Genomic DNA, 25,052 nt, shown 5'->3' on the forward strand with positions numbered 1-25,052 from the left:
AGGGAAGGAGGGAGGGAGGGAGGAAGGAAGGAAGGGAGGGAGGAAGGAAGGAAGGAAGGGAGGGAGGGAGGAAGGAAGGAAGGAAGCTCATGGGGTGGCTAGAGCAATGGCTTTCAGGAGCTGAGTCTCTCTTCCTTTTCTTTTCTTTTTTCTTCTCTTTTCTTTTTTCTTCCTTCCTTCCCTACCAGCTCAGTTATTTCCCTTGGAGAAAACAGAATTGTTCCTTTGATGTGATTGGCAGTGAACAATTCCTATGGCCATAGAAAGATGTCAGGTCTTTAGCAGGGCCAGAATATGGTCTGAATTGGTTATGGACCTTCCTTCTGTTGTTAGTAATACACATTCCTTCCAAATAGCTGCATGTCTTAAGATAATGTAAAAAGCATACTTGGTTCCAGGACAGCCAGGGCTACACAGAGAAATCCTGTTTTGAAAAAAAAAAAAAAAAAAAAAAAAAAAAAAAAAAAGCATACTTGGAATCTGTAAAAAGGTTTAAGCATTGTCCTTTTGATAGTGGAAAGCATGAGTAAGAGCTACTAACTCCATTGTTGGTTTGTGGTTTGGGCTGGAAGGGCCTATGCTTCACCCTCCATGGTGTCCAAAACAATACCATATCTTGCTTTATGTATTCCTTTGTGTTGGAAGAAGTTGCAAAGTATAGGTGGCCTGAGGCAGCACTCTCAAACATACATACATATATTAAGGCAATAACTCTTTTAGGGTCTCAAGGCAAGAATGAGATTGAGATTATTCCAGGATTCATCTGAGGAGGAGGTCTGAAATGTTAAAAGGTGGGTATGGTTGAAAGGTAAGTGTTATGTATTCTACAAATACTACTAAAGAAAGAGAACTTGAGAGGGAATAGTGCTTGGAGACCTTTGTATGTTGGAAGATAGGCCAGGTGGTGAGGAGAGAATACAGTAATAGGTGGCCATAAGAATAGCTTCTTTGATTCATGTATAATCAGAAGTTAAACTGCAGCCAAAACACACAGACAAGATGTTGATCCTTACTCAGGATAATATTCTCCAGATCCATCCATTTCCCTAAGAATTTCAAAAATTCACTGTTTTTAATAGCTGAGTAGTACTCCATTGTGTAAATGTACTACATTTTCTGTATCTATTCCTCTGTTGAGGGACATCTGGGTTGTTTCCAGTTTCTGGCTATTATAAATAAGGCTGCTATGAACACAGTGGAACATGTGTCCTTATTACATGTTGGAGCATCTGAGTGAGGTAACCCAGTCACAAAAGAACACACATGGTATGCATTCTCTGATAAGTGGATATTAGCCCAGATGATCGGAATACACAAAGTACAGTCCACAAACCACAAGAAACTCAAGAAGAAGGAAGGCCAATGTGTGGATACTTTGTTCCTTCTTAAAAGTGGGAACAAAATACCCATGGAAGGAGTTGCAGAGACAAACTATGGAGCAGAGACTGAAGAAAGGACAATCCAGAGACTACTGCACCTGGGAATCCTTCCCATATTCGGTCATCAGATCCAGACACTATTGTGGATGCCAGAAAGTGCTGGCTGACAGGAGCTAGATATAGCTGTCTCCTGAGAGGCTCTGACAGTACCCAACTAATACAGAAGTAGAGTCTCACAGCCATCCATTGCACTGAGTACAGGGTCCCCAATGAAGGAGTTAGAGAAAGGACCCAAGGAGCTAAAGGGTTTGTAGCCCCTTAAGATGAACAACAATATGAACTAACTAATACCCTCAGAGCTCCCAGGGACTAAACCACCAACCAAAGAGTACACATGGTGGGACTAATGGCTCCAGCAGCATATGTAGCAGAGGAGTCATCAATGGGAGAAGGGGACCTTGGCCCTGTGAAGGTTCTATGCCCCAGTGTAGGGCAATGCCAGGGCCAGTAAGTAGGAGAGGGTGGGTTGGTGAGCAGGGCAAAGTGGTAGAGAACAGGGTATTTTTTTATTTTTGTTTTTGTTTTTTATTTTTTATTTTTTTTTGGAGGGGTAACTGGGAAAGGAGATATATGACATGTAAATGAAGAAATTAATAATAATAATAATAATAATAATAATAAAAGTGATAGATAGAAAAAAAGATGTTGACCCTTATATAGTATGGACTAGATTTTTTGATAAGTATGTAATGATTACAGAGGAAGGTGCCAGTTGATGACTGCAGACCCCAAAGGCATATCTCTCCCTTCAGTAACAGAGAAAGAGAGAGAGGAGAGAGAAAGAAGAGATGAATTAAGTCTGGGAAATGTAGGGCTAGAGCCTGGAGGAAGGAGCACTGAGGCTTACAAAATGGCTTGGTAATGGGTACAAAAATGGGCCAAGGGCTACATCATATAGGTGGAAGGCAAGGAGAGAGAAAGAATGAATCCCATGAATATAAGGAGCCAGCCATCTCTAGGAAGGATAGAATTTAGTCCTTGGTGATGGGGACTGTGACTGAATTAAGTGTTTTCTATCTATGATAATGACCTTGTGACCTGGATTAATAGCTAGTCCCAGAAAAGTAACCTAAGATGTGGACAGCAGGACTTTAAAAGGTGAGACTATGTACCCAGATGGACAGAAACTTTAGTAAAGGTGTCTGGCTGGCTAATTTGCAGGGATGACCTACAAAAGAGAAGATTGTCAATGTATTATATAAACTTGCATTTAGGAAGAGACAAAGATAATAAGTCAGGGGTAGAGACTGGCCAAATGGATGTGGGATGTCTCAAAATACCTGGGGTGCAAGTAGGGTTCCAGAGGAAAAGAAAAGAGGGCATCCTTGAGGTCTAAGACAGAGAAATGGGAGGTGTCCTAGGGAATGGTGGAGAGAATAGTATAAGGGTAGTGTACTATAGGGTAAAAAGGAACTGCTGCTGAGCTGATATGTCAGAGGTCCTGTACCAAGCAGTAGATTCCATTGGGTTTACTGCAAGTATGAGGGTATTAAAGGGGAAAGAAGTGGGGCACTGACAATTATTTCCTTTTTTTTTTTTTCACTTATAGAGAACATGTATTTTAGCAAAAAAAAAAAAAATTTTTTTACAAGATAGGGTCTCCTGTAGCTAATGCTGGTTTCTATTTTGCTATGTAGTCAAGGATGACCTTGAATTCCTGGTCCTCCTGCATCTATATCCCAAGTGATGGGACCACAGGCAAGCATAAGCACACTGGTCAGTACATGCTGATTTTCCACCTGCATCTGTTAACTCTCAGTGAGAAAGGAGTATTCATCCTATTAGGTCACAGGAATGTAACAGACACTTCATACAATCAATAACGGTGGTCCTCCCAAGACTTAGTAAAGCAAAGGGAAGCCTTGAAGGGTCTGGTGGAGGGAACCCTCTCACATTTTCTTGAGTAAGGGTTGGAGACATCTGCAATGTCAAGACAAGCTTTAACTCCACTCTGCTGAGTGATAAAAGACAGAAAAGGTCATTTGGAATTGGGACCCAAGGGTCAAGTTTAGCAGAGCCTTGATATAGGAGTAGCAGAAATCTTAGTTAGCTATTAGCCATTCCACTGCCTTGGGAGATGACCTCACTGTACAGTTCTCGAATGAGGACTTGGTTTAACATAAACATCATTCAGTACTTTGTAGACGTTCTTTAACTACTTCAGAAGACAAGAGCAATGCATACATTCATGAGGAAACACTTTGATGAAATCGGAATTAAACTATCTCTTAAGAAACCTGTTCAAACCTCCTAAAGGGGCATTACGATTCCTATTTTATACCTGCCCCGGGGCCAGAAATCCTAAGGTGCATCAGTTATGACTGATTGCAGTCTCAGAATTTGCTGACTATTTGCATATTTTTTAACATATTAACCAAATCATAAGCAAAAACACTGCCACTTCTCAACCTGAGGAATAAAATGGCCGCACAGAATCTTCTGGTGAAATCCAAGTTCTCTGCTTCCTGGTAAGGAAGGAAAGGAGGGATACTTCTGCCCCAGTTCAACACACAGAATGGTTTAGTTTGAGATTTAACCTTTAACATCTCCTGTAAGATGCTAACCAGAGAAACACAGTCACCATGCTCGCCGGGTTTATTCAGATAACTTCTGGGTTTCTTCTCACTGCTTCTGTGTGACTACTGGAGTGGGACAAAGTTTCCATGTTTCTCTTCCAGGTCTTTCTATGTGTTGTGTTTCTTCAGAGTCACCAAACGGTTCCTCACATACAAATTCAGTATGTGATTCTGAAACACTTACCATGCTTAATGCAAGAAGAAACAAGAAGGGGAAACACTATGGACTGACCTCAGAGCACTTGGCTTGTGCCTACTTCAGTTGGAATACTGCTGAGCTGACTGGCACTAGAATCAAGGGAACACGTGTGTACTGAGAGCTCAGCTACTCTTTAAAAGGCTTTGCCCAGAAATGCCATAGTGGTTTCAGTTTTTCTCCAAAGACTACATCTACTTCCCTTTGTCAGTGTCCTGAGATCCTTGGAATTAAAAGATCTAGTGACAGTGACATCCTGTGCAGTTATGGTCCATCCAGTTCTGACGAGTCAAACTTGACTTGGATGTTCACACTTAGTTTCTTCCTCTCAGAGTGGGAGATAGAAAGGAACCAACCACCCTACTGTTTTGGCTGTCAATCTGCACCAGGGCTGTCAGCACATTTCCCAAGATGTTCTGTTTGTGTCTACTATATCTATTATTTATTAGTCACAGTAAGCTGACAATTCCTTGCTGCACTTCAACTAAACTGTCACAGTAAGTTCTGCAGGTGTGGATCCAATGATTCTACCTTTATTTACAAATATCACACGAATGGACTCTCATTGAATCTACAGGTTTAAATCCATCAGCTAAAAACATACTATGTATTGTAAACATGACAATATTTAATGTAGTATCCTAAAATATTTTCATGTTCATGAGCACATTTGTTACACCTGAAATTGAATTTATACACATTAAAGAATTGAGGACGGGGGTGGGGCACCTAGGGCTACATTTTATTATCTCAGAAACATCTTCAAGGTAAAGTTAAAGCTTGTCTTTGATTGGCTCGGCATATCCTTATTTGTATCTGGATTTTAAATGTATACTGACATAGGAATAGCTAGGGCCCTTTCTAATTTACAATAATTTTAAAAAATCAGTTTAAGATTCTCAGGGAAAGTATCCCTTGTGAATTTAAAAAAAAAAAACAAACTTGCAAAATAATCTTAATGAAAGAACTGTTTGAGACTGTTGAGTGGGGTTGAGTGGATCATCCTTAGTCTGCAGCTGTCGCTTCCAGGCCTCAATAAAGCAAACTAGTTATTTGTAATTGAGGAGGAGGAGGAGGAGGACGAGGAGGGGGAGGAAGTTCAGCACATATGTGATGCAGATGTTGCAAAACTCCTTCAGCACAAAGTACAGAATGTAGGCCAGGAACAAAGACTCCACCATAGACACAATGGAGGTAATCACGAGGACCAGAGTTGTAACTGCGCTGGCTGTCATGCCAATAACTGTAGTATATGAAACATAAGTCCAAAGACACCATTTGGCTGGATGGATACACCATCTTTTCCAAAACTGGAACCCAAAAGACCAAATCCTCGACCCCATCTGGAGGCCAGGGCGGCGGAGCACTTCACCCAGGGCCCCAGGGCCCAGAGACCCCTGAGTCCCTCTCCTTCTCAGGCTTCATGTGGTAGATGTAGGTGGAGAGCAGGATCCCGGAGGCGCACACTTGCATGTCGGGCCACCCATTCCCACCACAGCACTCTCAGCCATACGGGAGCTACCATCTTCCTCTCCACCTCCAACAATGCTGCTGCCTCCCTCCTCCTCCACCTCAGACACAGCCCCACCGGATTTTTTCTAAAGAGGTCAGAGATAATAGCCTTAAGTCCCCTGAACCTGTGGGAGAGCTCAAGAGTGGGTGTTGAGCCTGGGTGATACATTTGCAGAAGGTTGAAATTGAACGATGAGACAGATATGTTTGGCTTTTGAGGGGTTTTAGATGTTTCACACTCTGTGAGCTACCTGAGAAGCTAGTAAGGGAAAATGTATGTCAGACTGTGTGGCATGGAGGAGAATGAGAAGGGAAATGGCTAGTCTGGGGTCAAGTGGATGAGGAGAGCAAACAAGAAGTTCCCACTTTGGCTAGGAGATCCCTTCTTAGCAAGGTGACTGAACAGGATTACCAACAGGATGAATGAGTAAGAGGAATGCCCCTAAAGATACAGCTGAGTAGTGTTTAATGAAGCTGGTAAAGCTATTAATTAGGAAACAGGAAGGAGAGGTAGGCCCCTAGAACTCCGACAGGACTGAATAGATGGCCCCAGCATCCAAAAGAAAGGAAGTGCACCACCCTGATAGTAAGATGACTACCTGAGGTTCCCTGTCAGAGATGGCAGTGGTTGGGCCCAAAGATTCCCAATATATACAAAGAACTCAAGAAGTTAAAGAAAGAACTCCAGAGAAACACAAAGAATTCTCAAGTGAGGAATACTGAATGGCTGAGAAACACCTAAAGAAATGTTCAACATCCTTAGTCATCAGGGAAATGCAAATCAAAACAACCTTGAGCTTCCACCTCACACCAGTCAGAATGGCTAGGATAAAATACTCAGGTGACAGCAGATGCTGGCAAGGTTGTGGAGAAAGAGGAACACTTCTTCATTGCTGGTGGAATTGCAAACTGATACAACCACTCTGGAAATCAGTTTGGTGGTTCCTCTGGAAATTGGATATAGTACTAACAGAGGTCTCAGCTATACCACTCCTGGGCATATACCCAGAAGATGCTCTAACATGTAATAAGGACACATGCTCCACTATGTTCATAGCAGTCTTATTTATAATAGCCAGAAACTGGAAACAACCCAGATGTCCCTCAACAGAGGAATGGATACAGAAAATGTGGTACATCTACACAATGGAGTACTACTCAGCTATTAAAAACAATGAATTTATGAAATTCTTGGGGAAATGGATGGATCTGGAGAATATCATCCTGAGTGAGGTAACCCAATCACAAAAGAACACACATGGTATGCATTCTCTGATAAGTGGATATTAGCCTAGAAGATCGGAATACACAAAGTACAGTCCACAAACAACAAGAAACTCAAGAAGGAAGACCAAAGTGTGGATACTTCTTTCCTTCTTAAAAGGGGGAACAAAATACCCATGGAAGGAGTTGCAGAGACAAACAATGGAGTAGAGACTGAAGGAAGGACAATCCAGAGACTGCTCCACCTGGGAATCCTTCCCATATTCAGTCATCAAATACAGACACTATTGTGGATGCCAGCAAGTGCTGGATGACAGGAGTCTGATATAGCTGTCTCCTGAGAGACTCTGACAGTACCTGATTAACACAGAAGTAGGGGCTCACAGTCATCCATTGGATTTAGTGCAGGGTCCCCAATGAAGGAGCTAGGGAAAGGACTCAAGGAGCTGAAGGGTTTGTAGCCCCTTAGCATGAAAAACAATATGAACTAACTAGTACCCTCAGAGCTCCCAGGGACTAAAACTCCAACGAAAGAGTACACGTGGGAGGACTCATGGCTCCAGCAACATGTATATAGCAGAGCATGGCCAAGTCGGTCATCAATGGGAGGAGAGGACCCTGAGATTCCAACAAGGAATAGAACCCTGTGAAGGTTCTATGCCCTATGCCGCAGTGTAGTCTCCTACACTGCCAGAGCCAGGAAGTGGGAGAGGGTGGGGTAGTGATCGGGGGAGGGGGGAGCGAACAGGAGATTGTTTTAGTTTTAGTTTTTGTTTTTTCTTATTTTATTTTATTTTTATTTTTATTTTTTCTTTTGGAGGAGAACCTGGGAAAGGAGATATTGTAAATAAAGAAAACATCTAATAAAAAATAAATAAAGTAGTATAGACAGTAGCTGAAGCCTGATCTGGACTGAATGTCCCCATTCTTTGAGGACATGGGGGCAGTCAACACCCAGTTCCCCTTTAGGTGGTACCTTGGACATGGTCTTGGTGCTTTCTGAAAGTTCAGGAAGCCCTGGATCCAGTGACCATACTGACCATATTTGAAACAGGGACACAGAGCTTCTTAGGCTTTGAAAAGCCATGGAGTCTGGGTATCAGGTTTATTCAGGTGGAAGGCCTTAGCCATTGTCGAGTATTTTCATTTTCAGGCGATTTCATCTCTCACAGTGTAAATCTTGAAAGCTATGGCTAAGACTTCTGCCTGTGGAGTCAGGTGTTCTTTCTCTAGAAGTTTAAGTTTGGCCCTAATGTAAGAGAAACTCTGAGAAAAGTAGTAGGTTGTGAGAAGTTGTCTTTCAACTGGGGTCTTGGGATCCAGATTGGTATACTGTAAGAGGGACTTTGTAAGGCAGTCTAGGAATTGAGATGGCTTACCATGTTTGTCCTGGATGACATCTTAGATTTTTTTCATAATTTACCATTTTAAGGTCAGTCTTACAAATACCAGCCGTGAGGCAAGTATCAAGGATGCCCCCGAGTTTTTGCAATTCCATTTAGGGTTCTGGTCAAGGACTGCCTGAGCCCTGACTGGATGGACAGCCTGTCACTGAGGAAGGAGAAAGGGGAAACCAAGAGGCAGTAGAGGAAGAAGAGAAGGGTCTGTGGGTTGTGGCCAATAAGTGGAAAGCTCATTAGTGTGATCAAAAATAGTGGAGGGATCATCTGGATTGAACTTCGTAGACGAATTTCCTACTTGGTTGATTTATCCCCAGATGCTGTCATATCACGGTGTTTGTTTAAGAGTACCTATGTATAGGTTTTTAACTATTACCCCATTGTTACAGAGTTTTATCTTTGCCCGATATGCTTGCAGATTTTGGGGTAAGATTTAGAGAGCTGGACCAAAGCCAAAGACTAAGAGTACTCTGTCCCTTTACTTTGTTTTGCAATTTTTCTCTGTCACATAGTTATGTGGCTTACCTGAAATGGAACAGAGATTTTGGAGGAAATCTTTAAACAAGCCAGCTTGGGTCTAGAGGAGGGGAAGCCATAGTCCAATCCAGAGCCAGCTTTCAATTAATGTGGGCCTGTAGGTTTAGACTTTCCAAAATCTACTTTGATAAGAGTTCTTAAATGCTTAAACCTCCCTTCTAACCCACCACCCACGAGGGTCCATCAATTCCTAAGTCAGCAAAAGCAGCCAGAAGCCACCAGAATATCTCAAGTTCTTTGGCGAGTTACTCTGCATGAACTCATGACAAGCAAAGAACAGCAATGCCAGGTAAGGTGAACCAAAACAGAATGCCATCAGCCAATGCTAGCAAGGCAGAGCAAGGTGAACCAATGTCCAACCTCCTCTCAATGTCTGTGGGGTCATTTTTATATTCTATGTCCTCTTGAGTGTCTGCTTCAGCAAAACATCCTTTCACTTGTCTGCCCCAGCAAAACATCATATGACATAACTGAGTTTCCAAAGAAACCAGAAATTTCTACTTCATAGGACAGCATAAAACAACAGTCTAATACCATTCATACCACAAAGACACCTGAATCCTCATAAAACTAAATCCAGTAAACTGAGAACAAAGAAGGCTTAGAGACAGGAAAACTTTGAGCCCTAGCCATAGACTCGGGGGAGGGGAAGAGGGACGGGCTGGGCACACTTCAAGAAGGAGCTGAGAGATGCAGCAGCCAGAGAGGAGTGTTTCCCAAGTATGTGAGCACTGAACCTGGCCTACTCCTTTGGTTTCTCTCTCTCCAGCTAAGTATAGCTTCAGGGTCCTACTTTGAAACAAATGTACAGATCCATTAACTGTAATTTGAAAGATAGGGCATTTACATAGCATGTGGAGGGTGCGAAGACCAGACAAAAACAAACAAGGCTTGGAGTGAAGAAGAGAGAAAAGCTTGAACTTAGAGAATGAGGACTATCTTTCCATTCCCCTGCTTACTCCCAGTACTTGTAAAGGTCACTAATAAAATTGGAATCTAGGGTGCTGTTAGAAAGCCACTTGGATTGATTATCTAAGAGACATTAAGGTAAAATTTAGGGTCCAGTGCCATGTATAGAGGCTGGAGATTTTCTAAAATGCATCCCACGGGGGAATGAGAGGGAATGGAAGACACTACTTGCATGGATAAGAAGGAAGGAAAAAAATGGTATTGCATCCTGTGGTCATGGGAATCCCAGGATTCAGGGGGGACTGAATGAGGATGAAGTCACTCAGTGGCTAATCACTATACTCTACATGGGTCATGGGTTTAGCCTGACTAAGCCAGAAGAGAAACTGAACATCTTTTACCAGGGCTTCTGTAGACTCCAGAAGAAAAGGACAAAACCCAATCTCTAAGATGGCGGTCTCAGCCACAGAAGTGGGTCAGAGAATGGGTTCACAAAAGCCACAAGGGCCTCAAGGAGCTGTGGGATTCTGGGCAACTCCAAAGGAAAGGTGAGAGAAGAGGGCAGGAAGGAACCGATAGCCCAACTGGACCTATGAAAACCACAAAACTGGAGCTCCAAGGGTTAGGGAATGGGGTCAGATGAAAAGGGCCAAGCATAGCCTTAAAGACAGTGATTGGGTTTTCCTCAACCTACAGGAGCATCTGAGGAGTGCCAGACAATCAGCAATTCTTGGACTAACCAAAGGGGAAACTTACCTAATTTGCATTGGTGGATAGGGTGTTGAGTGACTGGTGAGCCAGAAGGTGTTGCTGTCCTGTTGCAGGTGGACTGGAGATGAGCAATAGGGTCCAAGTTCATCTTCCTGAGGGAATACACAGGCACCACAGGAATCTACCCAAGTCATTGCATCGAATGTATTACAGATCTGAAGAGAAAGATCTAGGTCTCCCTAGTGCAAGTGTGGCTGTTCTGAAGGGAAAGTTATGATAGTTGGAATCCAAGGAATACCACAAAGTCACATCACACAATAAGCCTCACACACAAGATTTATTTAGGAGGGAGAAACCCAGGAGGGTGCATATCTCTGCTTGGGTGAGTAGCAGCTAAGAACTGAATATAGGTTATATAAGGTTACTTGGAGGCCTAGCTTCCCAGGGTGGCCTGGGATTGGTGGAATTTTGGGAGCTTGATTTTGGGACATGCTTATAAACTGGAAGGAAAGAATGGGTAAGGGGATACACCTAAAGTAAGTGGTGGAGCTGGGTGAGACTGGAAAGGCTATTTCCCTACTCTACAATAGAAGAGAGACATAGGTTTTCTTTCTTTCTTTCTTTCTTTCTTTCTTTCTTTCTTTCTTTCTTTCTTTTCTTTCTTTCCTTCCTTCTCTATGTCTTTTTCTTTCTCTTTTTTTCCTTTTCGGCAAGGAGAGGTAAGGGTTTATTCAGTGTACACTTCCACATTGCTATTTATCACCAAAGGAAGTACGGACAGGAACTCAAGCACGGCAGGAACTTGGAGGGAAGAGCTGATTCTGCTCGCTTCAAATGGCTTACTCATCCAGCTTTCTTACAGAACTCAGGATCACCAACCCTGAGGGATGGCACTACCTACAATGACCTGGACCCTCCAACACTGGTCACTGATTAATAAAATGCTTTACAGCCTGATCTTATGGGAGTATTTTCTCAACTGAGGCTCCTTCCAATCTGATGATTCCAGCTTTTGTCAAGTTGACATAAGTCCAGACAGTACAGACATGGATCTGGTGCTAGGTGAAACTCAGCAAGTAATTCTACTACCTAACTATATGTCAACCTCAGGCAAAGGAGAAATGGGCTCTGGAGTGCCTAATAGCACAACAGTGGGTAGAAATACCTGCCTGGCATCTGGATCATCTTTGGCTCTATCTAGACATGACTGTGTATCAGCTGGTGTGGGCAGAGCCTGATCTAAGCACCTGACAGTCAGAAGCTGCAGTGGCTTGACTTCTGGTGGACTTGATTTAATAACCACAGGTTCCATTGCCACAGGGTCCTCTTGGTGTGTCACATCTTCCTGTTGTTTTGTCATAGAAGTTGGTCTCCGATCCAGAGTCTCTGGCATTCTCTGTCGGGAGTTCAGGAGCTGTTGCTCGGAAGAGCCCACAATCCCTGGCCTTCTCATCTTTTTCAGGCATTGACTTCTTGGACTCCTGCTCCTCCAGCAGTGATACAAAGATTCTGTATGGGGATTACTAGGCTCCATAAAGGCACACTGATCTTCAGGTAATCTATCAACAGGTTCAGGCTGAGCAGGTCTGGAGACTCTCAAGCACTTTTTGTATCCACAGTCCCAGAAAGAATCATATGATGCTGTGGGGGAAAGCAGGTTGACAGGAAACAAGAGTCAGTAGTCTGGCTTCTCTTCACTAGTGCATCAATGGTCTCTATCAGGTGAGGCAAAGGCTGCCCAGTCCATGTGCTACTGGGTCTAGTGTTCAGGAGTGTGGGGCTATGTAGGGAGGGATTCTTTAGCTTCATTCTTCCCTCTATTCCTCAAAACCAAGGAGCCCACTGAAGATCTGTTTTCCTCCACCTGAAGGTGGGAATCCCAAAAGGAGGCCTGACAATTGCTTAGTCTTCAACCCTTGACACCCCAAAGAACCCACTTTGCAGATGGACACTTACCTCCCTCTTCACCCAAAACTCACTCAGTATGTTCTTTCCCTAGGCCTTTAACTCTACAAACCTCACACAAGAGATTTACTGGGAGAGAAGAACCCAGGAATGTGGCTGCCTTGCTGAGTGATAAGCAGCAGAAAAGTGAGCAAAAGACAAGAAACTTTATTTACATAAGGTTTGTTGGGGGCGGGCTCTCCAGGATGGCCTAGGATTGGAGGGGTTATAAGATCTAATCTTGGGACAAGCTCAGTGATTGGTGAGTTTTTTTCTGTAGGGCGGGGCCTGCCCATTCTCCTACCTTAGGGTCTAGGAACTGTTATAGCTGTTAGAGAGTGGCAGTTATGGCCTTTAGAGAGAAGGAGGGTGGTGGTGTGGTCCAAACCCATGTAGATTGTAAGGAGGATGAGTATCTGGGGAAGGGAGGGGCCAGGATGCTAGGATGGACCTTGAAATGTATCACTTATGATAGTGAGGGAGCCTGGAGGCCTGCATGGGCTTTGATAATCAGGCATCACAGACAGCCTTATGTCCTTTCTGCCAGAGGTAAGAGAAATCAGTCTCTCTGGCAGATTGGAATTGTTTTCACAATTTCCTAAGGATTATTTGCTTTTATCTAATGGCCAGAAATGAATGGCTCTGTTGTTCTTAAGCATGTTTCTGGGTTTATGGAGTTTCTGAGACCTAAGGATATGGCAGTCTTTTAAGAAGTAGATTGCCTCTAATTTTAAAAATAGGATTTTTCTTTAACTTCAAGGCATTTGTTTAGGAGTAAAAACATGTTTTTGTTTGTTTGTTTGTTTGTTTTTACCCTAGCAGTTTTTCTAATCTTATTGGTTGAAGCAGATCCATCTCTCTGCCTTTTTAGAGAAACTCTCATGCAGGCCAGTTTGAGACCTCTCCTTGTACACTACCAACTATTCCTGCAATGGACAATTAAAATGTATGTGTGTATGTGTACATTTGTGCATGTGTCTGAGCCTGTGTATGTATGAATTATATGGGCATGTATATACTCTTGTGTAAATATAATGCTCCTGTGTGTGTGTATCTCTATGAACACACGCATGCACATTCTGCTAAATAAAGACTGGTAAACTGTTGGCAGGATGTCAAGGTCATTCTACCTCTCCACATACCCAAGGCCATCTCTCCTTATTCTTGACCTTGTGCAATTACAGTCCCCCGGCCCCAGGTTGTAGGCTCATTTTTTTCTGTTCTTGATTTTTTTTTCTTTTAGCAATAATATTGTATTATAACAACTCTTAAAATTTCCATCTTATTTTTTAATATAAGTTACAGTGTATGTTGACTAATGATTGTTCTGAAATTATTTTTCTATTCATTTTAACTTATCTGAAATTATTTTTCTATTCTATAATCTATGACCTCAATGTTCTCAAAATATTCCAAGTTGGCAATAAGTGAAAAGTGGAGGAGAAAGAGGGAGTATCAGGTTTTCCCAGTTTTGAGGATTTCTTTGCAATGAGGAGGTGAGGAACTATGAAGTTAGTTTTAAGGTCTTTTTATCTTTATACTGTGTTGTTGAGTTGTGCTCACAACATAAACCTAGCAGATTCTTCAGAGCTAGAATTCAGAATATTTTCTATGTAAACAATATATTCCCAACATGTTTATTAGTTTACATGGCAATATCACAATTACTAGTAGAGATCAGAGGGATATACTGCCAGTATATTTGTTTGCAATATTTCAAGGAAAAAGTATATTGACATAGTGATTACGCTCTAGATTCAACAAAACACTGAAAAATTGTAAGTTTTTGTTCTGTTTTGTTTTGTTTTTGTTTTGGGGGAGGGGTACTTTCATTGTTTTTGTTGTTGTTGTTTTCTTTTGGCCATCTTTCTGCTTTCCAATCATGGAAAGATAGTGAATTTCAGTGACCAGGGGATACTGCCCCTTCCACAGAGTGGGTAGAGTTGAAATTGGTCCCTATTAATGACTGGTAGTGTCACAGCCCCTTCTATGTTTGATGGTTCCTGACATGAGGCCATGATGAGATTAGAATGTCTCAGCTCATGTTCCTGCCAACATTAAAGCATTCAAGGGGACATAAAATAGTGTGTGCTCCCTACTCTGTACCAAAGGCTGTGGTGGGTGTGGCTGGCTAGGTGACTATGGAGATTCTGGAAACCTCATGGACATCAATAGCTTTTCTTTTGAGAGGGTATCTCTCTATGTTGCCTAGACTGGTCCTGAGCTCCTGGTTCAACTGACTCAGATTTCTGAAGAGCTAGAGTAATCAGTGCAACTACGAGATAGTCCTGATCTGGAGGTGTCTGGATTCCCAGCTGCAGAGCCCTAGATTGTTTGACTTCCATTGCTTCTGTGAAATTCCAAGCTTGGTGCCTTCAGCAACATATACTTTTCCTGTCTCTGCCACAGTGTTAACAGTCTGGCTTTCTTACCATTTGTATCTCTGTCTTAGCCTCCTTCAGCTTCAGAGCTGTCAACCAGCATGGGCTTCTTTGATTCTTTCTTGTCTCCCTCTTGAAGATCCCTGGAGATGACACTGAGGGTCCATTCCTATCTTCCAAAGCTGTTTCCCCTCCAAATTCCTTTATTCTGTTCCCTCTTGAGAGTTCCTTTGTTCTATGAAGGACTATACCAAGGACATCTTGTATTATCCACCCCCCACACACACACACACATACAGGACCACACATGAGAACTGGTGGTGTGATCAGTTCATTACAGTCTTCTCTAAAAAGCTCACTTTAAAGAAGGCAGAGTTTAGGGGGCTCAGAGAGTGCAGTCCATCATTGTAAACAGGCATCATTGTAGACAGCTCATAGCTGTGGTGGGAACATGAGGCTGCCAGCTCACATCTGGACAGATCAGGAAGAGGAGTGGGATGAGGGATGGTGCTCAGCTGACATCTTCCTTTTCCTGTTTTGTGTGTTTTGTTTTTTTATTCGTCTGTGACCACAGCCCATGTAGTATATGTAGTGCCACTCACATATAGAGTGGACTTCCCTTCCTCGCAGCCACGCCCTGAGGTAAGTCTCCTAGGTGACTTTAAATTTATTTGGCTTGACAATGAAAAATAGCCATTAAGTACACTTAGAGTCCAAGCCACCTACTCATCTGTCATTACAGCACCAGCAGGGAATACCAGAAAGTATGATGGAGTTCATGCCTAAAATGCTTTCTTACTTCCAATGAGGAAGCATTAAGATGCTTGTGGATGAGAACAAGAAGTGGCCCATGCCTTTATCTCCAACACTCAGGTGGGTTAGGCAAGTTTGACTGCAAGCTTTGGTTATAAAATATGACCCATTTTCAAAAACAGCCTACAGAGCAACTTACAACCCCTCTCTTTCCTGTCACCTCATGGAAACTGTGGAGTTCTGAGGCTCCAGTCCTGAAAGCATGGCGTCCCATTGCAGAAGAGGGAACTTTCTTAACCTGTGACTGCTGTAGTGTCAACACCAATAGCAGACCTAAGGCTGCCAAGGCAGTCAGTGAAGAATTAGAGAACACGGGGGAGGGTCTGGATGCTTTCCAAGGCAGCCCCTCCCCTCTACATCTCATGCACACCCTTGCTAGAGCCTTGTCCAGCCCCTACCTCCACCCACTTCTCCAGTCACAGCCCAGTGAACCACGTGATCTGTTTTTTTCTGGCTTCAGCCTACTCTGCTTTGTCCACCCTTAGCATAGTATCAACATTTTAAATGCATGCATGAGATACTGCATAAAATTCACAAAGGAGTCACAACCCATAGGCCAAGATGGTGTTAGACCCTTCTTAGTGGCCCCTGTAACCAAGACTGCCACTTCTACCTCAAAGCAGCAACTGATAACAAACTGTTTGCAAGGGAGCACATAAGACTTTTTTTTTTTTAACAGTTAAAACTTGCCCTCCGGGGCTAGTGAGATGGCTCAGTGGGCAAGAGCACTGACTGCTCTTCTGAAGGTCATGAGTTCAAATCCCTGCAACCATGTGGTGGCTTACAACCACCCGTAATGAAATCTGGTGCCCTCTTCTGGTGTGTCTGAAAGACAACTACAGTATACTCATTTATAATAATAAATAAATCTTTTTTTTTAAAAAAGGGAAAAAAAGTGCCTTCATTAGAAGTAATAAAGATGAGATCTTTGCCTTAGCAGAAAGGATAGAGGCAGTTATTTCAAAATGTCTTTTTCATTTCATTTTTAAAGCTTATTTTATTTTTGAGATACATGCTTGTGAGTGTAAATGCCCCTGAGAGGCCAGATGGTGGGGTATACTCCTGGAGCTAGAGTTACAGGTAGTAATATTGAGAATCAAACTCAAGTCCTCTGAAGGACAGTGCATGCTTTTAAGCATACCGCATCCTTTCCAGCCAGTCATTTGTTTTTATAAGTCTTTAGTTCTTTTGTGTAATTTAGCATCATTGAGAAATCTGAGTGACTCCTTCTATCTTTCCCCATGACAGTCCATCCTACCTATTATTAGCAAGGTTTTCACCACCATGATGAAATACCTGACATGATACACTTACAAGAAAGAAGGGTCATTTTGGCTCTCAGTTGTATAGGTTCTAGTCCAAGATCAGGTGGACCTGGTGCTTTGGACAATGATGGGAGCATGCAGCAGAGAAACTCACTCATTCCAATAGCCAGAAAGCAGGGGAGAAGGAGAAATGGAATGGGGTCCCAAATTTCTTTAAGAGCAGACCCTCTGTGGCCTAAGTACTCATAAGACACCTGGATACATGACACCCATGCTCTGTCACTAACTCAGTGGATCACAACATGCTCTCAATCTTCCTTCTGCCATAACACTTCCAGGATTTCTCTCAAGTTGCTCCTTACAATTAAGAAGGTCCAGTCTCATATAAATTATGTTGCTCTATATTGTGTACATTCTTTTACATACAGAGTCCCATAGCTTCTATAAAAGAGTTTTGTTAATTACTGGCCATAGAACCAATACTCTTTGATCATTCAGTAAGTTTCCTTCTTATATATAAGAAAATACATAGCCTAGAACTAAAATTTTGTGAGGTTTATGACAAGTATGATATAATCCATTGGATTTTCTTTTTTTCTGGCTGTTTTGGTCCAACACCATTCTGATACGTTTATTGTAGGATCTTTTTGTTCAATTTTTTGTTTTTGTAAATGCTGTTCATTAACTCTATTAGTTCTTTTTTTCACTTATTTATTTATTTATTTTATTGATTTAAGTTTTATTGCATTATGATGAGAAAAGACATAATTCCAATTTATCTGAATGTGTTAACATTTAAAAACATATTTTAAGTAAATAGAATTACATCACATTCTACTTTCCCTTGTATACCTCAACTCCTTCCAGAGAACCCTTCAATACCTGCAATACCTTTTTTTATTTTCTCATATTCTTTAAAATTTATAAAATATTTTAACAATAAAAATGAGTAGTATAAAAGTTGTTTGATATAAAACACTCAATTGAACAGTCTTTTTTTAAATTTTTTTCTTAAATGTATTTATTTATTAAATGTAAGTACACAAAACCATCTTCAGTCACACCAGAAGAGGGCATTGGATCCCATTACAGATGGTTGTGAGCCACCATATGGCTGCTGGAATTTGAACGCAGGACCTTCGGAAGAGCAGTCAGTGCTCTTACCAGCTGTGCCATCTCTCCAGCATGAACAGTCTTATGTAGATGCTTGTCTGCAGCAATACTGAAAATACGTATGTTTTTCTCAATATAAATTTTAAATAACTCTAAACATATTAACTGTATATTTTAAAATAATATATCACTACTAGTTTTTTTAGTGAACATAAATAGATAAAATCTCTTCGTTTGTTTGTTTTGTTTTTAGTAGAGCTTAAAATCTTGGCTCTTATTGTAGTACAAGACCAAAATAAGAACAATTTTTAGATATTGGTTTTCATTGTTATAGGCTGTACTTCAATGACCCTCACATCACCAAAGGATTTTACCTCCTTAGTAGCTAAGCTAAGAGTTGACAGTTCTGCTGCACGAAGGAGTGAATTGTAGGCACAATTTTTAGATATAGATTTCCTGCTATAGTCAAAGCTATTTGACTGGAGAGACCGTCTTCATTATCATCTCACAGAGAACAGGTTACATTCATTTAAGAAATGATTTGTGTATTAAGATGGTCTATCTGTGAAGTCATTCACTAACTGTTTCAATGAACAATGGTTCTGCTTGGAGGGTGGCACAGACATTAGGTGAGGGTAAGAATCTGGTTCATTGGCTATGATAATTTGGAAAAGCATTCATCTTAGAGAAAGAGTAACTTATAAAGTCCTCTTTTTCAAAATGGATAAAATAGTTACAAATATCAAGCAAAGGATTCATTATTACTCTTTGTTGTTCTCTAACAAGCTACCTCCAAAGTTAATTGTTTACATTTCTTTTGGCTGTATAAATAATTTTGGAATATGTAAGCTATTCTGAAAACCATAGTATAGTGTAAAAACATCAAATAAACAATCCTACTAATAGAGAGGCTGAGAGAGGAAAAGCATGGTTTCAAGACCATTATATGGTACCCAGTAAGACACTGCAGGGCACAAACAAGCAGAAAGTGTATATAAACTATACAATACAATATTGGACCTATTTCTCCAATTATCAAATTAGAGAGACCACCAGATGATAGTCAACAAATTTCTAATTCCTCACACTTTTGAATTTGAATTGATTAGGATAAGTTGGTAATATTTTCACATTAAGAGAAACTAAGAACATTACTTCCTGTTATTTTTGTTGTTAGAGGGGGAATTATGTTTGTATGGGTTTGCAGAAAGGTTACTTTCTTGCTTCTTCTAGGGTGTAGTTTTGCTCCTATGTTGATGTTTTCCATCTATTATGCTGTGTAGAGCTGGATTTATGGAAAGATATTGTATAAATTTGGTTTTGTCATGGGATATCTTGTTTTCTCCATCTATGGTAATTGAGAGTTTTGCTGGGTATTGTAGCCTTGGCTGGCATTTGTGTTCTCTTAGGGTCTGTATGAAATCTGCCCAGGATCTTCTAGCTTTCATAGTCTCTGGTGTAATTCTGATAGGCCTGCCTTTATATATTACTTCACCTTTTTCCCTTACTGCTTTTAAGACTCTTTGTTTAGTGCATTTGGTGTTTTGATTATTATGTGAAGGGAGGGATTTCTTTTCTGGACCAATCTATTTGGAGTTCATGGGCACCGCTTTCTTTAGGTTAGAGAAGTTTTCTTCTATAAGTTTGTTGAAGATATTTACTGGCCCATTTCCTTGGGAGTCTTCACTCTCTTCTATACCTATTATCCTTAGGTTTGGTCTTCTCATTGTGTCCTGGATTTCCTGGATGTTTTGGGTTAGGAGCTTTTTGCTTTTGCATTTTCTTTGACTGTTGTGTCAATGTTTTCTATGGTTGTCTTCTGCCTCTAAGATTTTCTCTTCTATCTCTTGTATTCTGTTGGTAATGCTTGCATCTATGACTCCTGATCTCTTTCCTAGGTTTTCTATCTCCAGGGTTGTCTCCCTTTGTGATTTCTTTATTGTTTCTATTTCCATTTTTAGGTCCTGGATGGTTTTGTTCATTTCCTTTACCTGTTTGATTGTGTTTCCCTGTAGTTCTTTAAGGGACTTTTGTGTTTCCACTTCTAGGAAAGGGCTTCTAGCTGTTTACCTGTGTTTTCCTATATTTCTTTAAGGGAGTAATTTATGTCCTTCTTAATGTCCTCTATCATCATCATGAGAAGTGACTTTCAATCCAAATCTTGCTTTTCCAGTGTGATGGTGTGTCCAGGACTTGCCATGGTGGGAGAATTGGGTTCTGATGATGCCAAGTAACCGTGGTTTCTATTGTTCATTTTCTTATGCTTGCCTCTTGCCATCTGGTTATCTTTAGTGCTACCTGCCCTGGCGAAATCTGACTGGGGCCTGTCCTTCCTGTGATCCTGGTTGTGTCAGAACTCCTCAGAGTCAAGCTGTCTCTGTGATCCTGTAATTCTGGGATCCTGTGATTCTGGGCCCATCAGAGCACCTGGAAGTACAGCTTCCTCTGGGTATTACGGGACTTGCTACAGAATTTGCACCCAAGGTCTGCTCCGGGGACCAGCCCAGACAGATCTGAAGGAACCTGTGCCACTGATCTGACAGAGTTCCTATGTGCATGGGTCCAGCTGGTCCCAGTTACTTCTGGTGTTGGGACAGATGTGTCTTCCTCACCTCTTGGAGTGGAGCTTCCTCTGGGTGTTGTGGGACTGGCTGCAGAATTTGTGCCCAAGGTCTGCTTAACGCACTGGCCTAGACAGACGAGAAGCCTGTTAGTTCTTAATATGACCTAACCAGGCCTCAAGAATCAAGAGTCATATGAATTTATTTATTTATTTATTTGTTTGTTTATTTGTTTGTTTGTTTTTCGAGACATGATTTCTCTGTGTAACCCTGGCTCTCCTGGAACTCACTCTGTAGACCAAGCTGGCCTTGAACTCAGAAATCTGCCTGCCTCTGCCTCCCAAGTGCTGTGATTAAAGGTATGCGCCACCACTGCCGGGCCATACGGATTTATTTAATCAGCTTTAGCACAATTGCTGGGCGATTACCACTAAACTATTTTTCTGTGCTAGACTGGGTATTTCCCAGCCCTGCTCCCCAAGTACTTACTGTTTGAGTCTCATCTGGGTTGTTCGTGCTTCATCTTCATCAGTCTGTCTGCAGGGTCGCTGTTTTCGGCCATGTAATCCTGGTCCATCCTGTCTATGAAGACTTCCTGCTCTCCGCCTTCTTTCTCTTCCTCTCTCATTCTCTTTCTCCTGATCCTTATCCCAGCCTTGTAACCAAAGCCTTAACCCTTGGGGGCCAGTATTTTTAGCACTTGAATACACAGCAGCACCAGACCGATCCCCAACAATTTTTATGCCCCCTTGTAGGTGCTCCTTTCTTATTTATGACCCAATGATATGTTCTATCATTATGGCGTTGTGCTCAGTATCTGAGTAAGGAGTGGGAGTCGTATGAAACGAATCACTTCCTAGGACAATTTCTCCTGAGAAGTGGAATTTGGAGACTCACTCACTTTGAACCATCAACCCCATTAATCTTACTGAAGACTTCAGATTTATATGCAGTCTGTGTAGGTAGCCAGATACCATATTCATTTCTGATCCCATAAAAGCGGATCATAGACTTGGATATGATAAAGAAAAGCATGTGCTTTTATTCAAGGAAACAAATACTGTCCTGTGTTTTACGTCTGATGGTTAAAAAAAAAATGTTTTCTGTTTTGTTTCTTAGTATGTAGTGTGTATGGCAGAACATTTTGAACTTATCACTCCAGAAATGACTTTTCCAGACAAAAGAACAGAACAATGTTTGTTTAAATGTCCTCTGGAATATGGTTGGGAGTGTTGACATTTCTGTGATGTTTGATGGGGAGGGCAGCAAGCAGGGAGTATTTGGAAGAGTATTGAGACGGTTTTTTCACTAAATCAGATGCTTTATAATATTGGAACCTGAAAAATATCTAGCCATAGGATGAAGCTCTGGATGGACAGGCACAAAAAGGCCAATGCATCCTCAAAGGTAACAATGACTTGCAGCAAACCAGATTGTCCCTTCAATTCTGAAAGCCAACATGGGATGCCCACAAAATGATTTATGATTTGCATAGTCATGTTTGATCCCTTACTAAAGGCACTGGAGGTGAGGTGAGGTGAGGTGAGGGTAAGAAAGTGAAAGGAACAGTGGGAGAAGAAGCTACTCTAATACATTGATGACAACACTATGTAGGTATATTCAAACAACAGTAGGATAGACAGAGATATTTTTCTGGTTTTTTTGTTGTTGTTTTTGTTTTTTGTTTTTTTTGTTTTGTTTTTGTTTTTGTTTTGTTTTTGTTTTGTTTTTGTTTTTTGTTTTTTGTTTTTTGATGCTCGACATGCTTGTCTAAATCATTTAGTTCCTTGAAATCTCCTCAGGTATTCCATAAGCCATAAAATTCCACCAGAAAGGTATTCAAGTAATTGACCTTGTTTGCTTACTTTTGTGGGGATAGGAGCCAGGAATTCTGGGTATCAAATAGAAATATCAAAGCACTATATCATCGAGCTACATATAAGCCCTAAATTTATTTCCTTACTAGTATTAATGTACTAAAAATTTGCTAGTTCTTAGAATACAGTTCAGAGCTTCAAACTCCACATTGCCTTACCTTATAATAGAACAGACTATCCACAGTTGAGGACATAAGCCCCAGACTTCCCTTGTTATAGTTAAACAGGAAAGGGGAAATGGACACAAGACAGTGAACACTAAAAGTAGAGGAGCTACTCAAATGTTGAAGGTTGAGCCTTTGTTGTTTTCCCCCAAAAATTTTCTAGGGCCAGACATCCACTATTTTCAAGTTCACATGTTATACTTTTAATTTTATTTAATACTTTTGTGTAGATTTTTTTCCAGAGCATTCTATACTATTCTTCAAGAAGCCAAAGAGACATGCAGAGACAATAAAATATTTTATTATTTGTAAGTTTAAATTACAAGTGCTAGAGAAAAGGGGTATGTGTAATTTGATAAGTCTTATGTCATGTAAGCCTAAAGTAATCTCATCTATCAATAAGGTTGAACTTTACTCTCAGTATCTGGAACCCACAAGAGCCTTCAATAGAGAAGACAAAATATAGGACTTGAGCTACTGACACTGAGAGGCAGAACTGAACTCTCTTAAAAACATAAACTCAGAAAAATAAATAAGATGAGGCGCAGTCCATGAGAGCTGTCTACTTTAATAAGTGCCAGTATTCCTCATCCAAGGACAATCTACCACTGGAGTGCCTATGTCAATAGCTCTTTTAATGCCTGTGGTTTGCTAGATCTCAGTAAGATTATCTAGATTTAAAAGAAGAGAGCATGGTGACAGAGGGGGAGTAAAAAAGACCTTAACAGAGTTTTCAAGGATACCCTGATAGGCGGCAGAATCATGCACTATACACCTTGTGTCATCAAGCATCATCAAATATCCTATGGCACTGGATCAAACTCATTCTCCTCTGAAACCTCCAAGGTGCAAATATGATGCACTCACAGCAATGGGCACCTACACATTTGTTTTGCAATGCTACTAATTACAGGTGGCATGCTGGGTATCTGTAGCAATGATCAGTGTCTGTCTGAATGCCTGTAGGTCCATAGTGTATAGTCTGATTTCACTGCACAAGGTAGAGAAGCAGTATGGCTCTATATTGGCACTCAGTCTCCAGAAGAGGGCCAAAAAAAAAAAAAAACCAAAACAAACAAACAAAAAAAAACCAAAAAACAAAAAAAAAAAACCACCATTTATTAAAATACTGAAGGAGACTGGTAAATAAAATGTACCAGCAGTCTGCTTTAATTAGGAAACAGATATACCAACAAGTGCATAGAAAATTGATTGATATGCCATGTGAATTCTCAGTAAGTGCATTTTGTTAAAATTTGCAAAGAACTATTATGTGACTTGCTAGGATCTCATAGGGCAGGATGCAACTCTTTTATTAGATACAGATATATAGCAAAGTAACTCTAAACTTTGTGGTTATCAGTTGTTCCAAACTCTAATAAAAGTATAGGTTCTGTGGAGGTTTGAATAAGAATTCCTAACATAGGTTCGTATATTTTAACACTTATCACCAAAGAATGGAACTGCTTGAGAAGGATTAGAGGTTGTTGGAGTAGGAATGTCCCTGTTGGAGGTGTTACTAAGGGTAGGCTTTGAGGTTGCAAAATCCCATGCCAAGCCTAGTGTCTCTCTTTGCCTTCTTGCCCTCACTTTTGCTGGCAAATTCATTTATTTTCTGGCAATCAAGCCTACTTCTTTTGGACTCCAACATATACTGAAGATCTAGCTTCATAGATTGAAAATATTACCCTGTTTTTGGACTTTTACTGATAGATGGCCATTGTTGGACTAGCTGGCCCATAGTCTCTAAGTCATTCTAATAAATCTGAGAGATAAACAGATAGGTAGGTAGGTAGGTAGGTAGATAGATAGATAGATAGATATTCTATCACTTCTGTTCCTACAGAGAAGACTGACTAAAATAGGATCTGTCTCCCAAATTATATGCAAATACACAAAACATTATCTAGAATTTCATGGCATGAATAGAAACTGTAGTTGTGGGCTTGGTGATTTAAATGAGAATGGACCCTATAAACCCATTTTTTTATATTTGAATACTTGGTCTTCAGTTGGTGGCATTGTTTTAGAAAGGATTAGGAAGTGTAACATTGTTGGGGGTTCTGTGTCATTGGCAGTGGGCTTTGATGTTATAAAAGCCCACACAAGCCCTCCCCATCTCTCTCTATCGCTGTCCCTCCATTTTTGTCTGCCTCAGTTTCTGTCCCTGCCCCTTCCTCCCTCCATCTTTGTGGATTAGATGTAGCTCTCATCTTACAAGTCATGCTTACCTGGCTACCCAACACTACTCAACCCAACAGTTTTATGGACTAACCTTCTGGAACTGTAAATAAGCCCCATTAAAATTAAACTTTTTTTTTTGATATTTCCTTTATTTACATGTAAGTTTCTCCATTCCCAATTTCCCCTCCAAAAAACAAACAAACAAACAAAAACAAATCCCTGTTGCCTCCCACCTCCCCATACCTG

At 41.1% G+C, this 25,052-nt stretch overlaps 1 long non-coding RNA gene and 1 pseudogene across 3 annotated transcripts in view; one reads left to right on the forward strand and one right to left on the reverse strand.

The window, feature by feature from the left end:
• Nucleotides 1-5,134: 5,134 nt before the first annotated feature.
• LOC116088967 lies at nt 5,135-5,904 on the reverse strand (annotated as a pseudogene).
• A 5,954-nt stretch (nt 5,905-11,858) lies between these two features.
• The window catches only part of LOC116088111, an 87,190-nt gene continuing 73,996 nt past the window's right edge, over nt 11,859-25,052 (forward strand). For 2 of the 3 annotated variants that reach the window (XR_004117773.1, XR_004117775.1), the window contains exons 1-2: nt 11,859-12,058; nt 12,504-12,595. This is a non-coding gene — a long non-coding RNA (uncharacterized LOC116088111). Of the gene's footprint in view, nt 12,227-12,503; nt 12,596-25,052 lie in introns of all 3 variants that reach the window. The other variant, XR_004117774.1, reaches the window with a different exon arrangement.

The sequence above is a fragment of the Mastomys coucha genome, unplaced genomic scaffold (genome assembly GCF_008632895.1).
Source record: "Mastomys coucha isolate ucsf_1 unplaced genomic scaffold, UCSF_Mcou_1 pScaffold14, whole genome shotgun sequence".
NCBI lineage: Eukaryota > Metazoa > Chordata > Mammalia > Rodentia > Muridae > Mastomys > Mastomys coucha.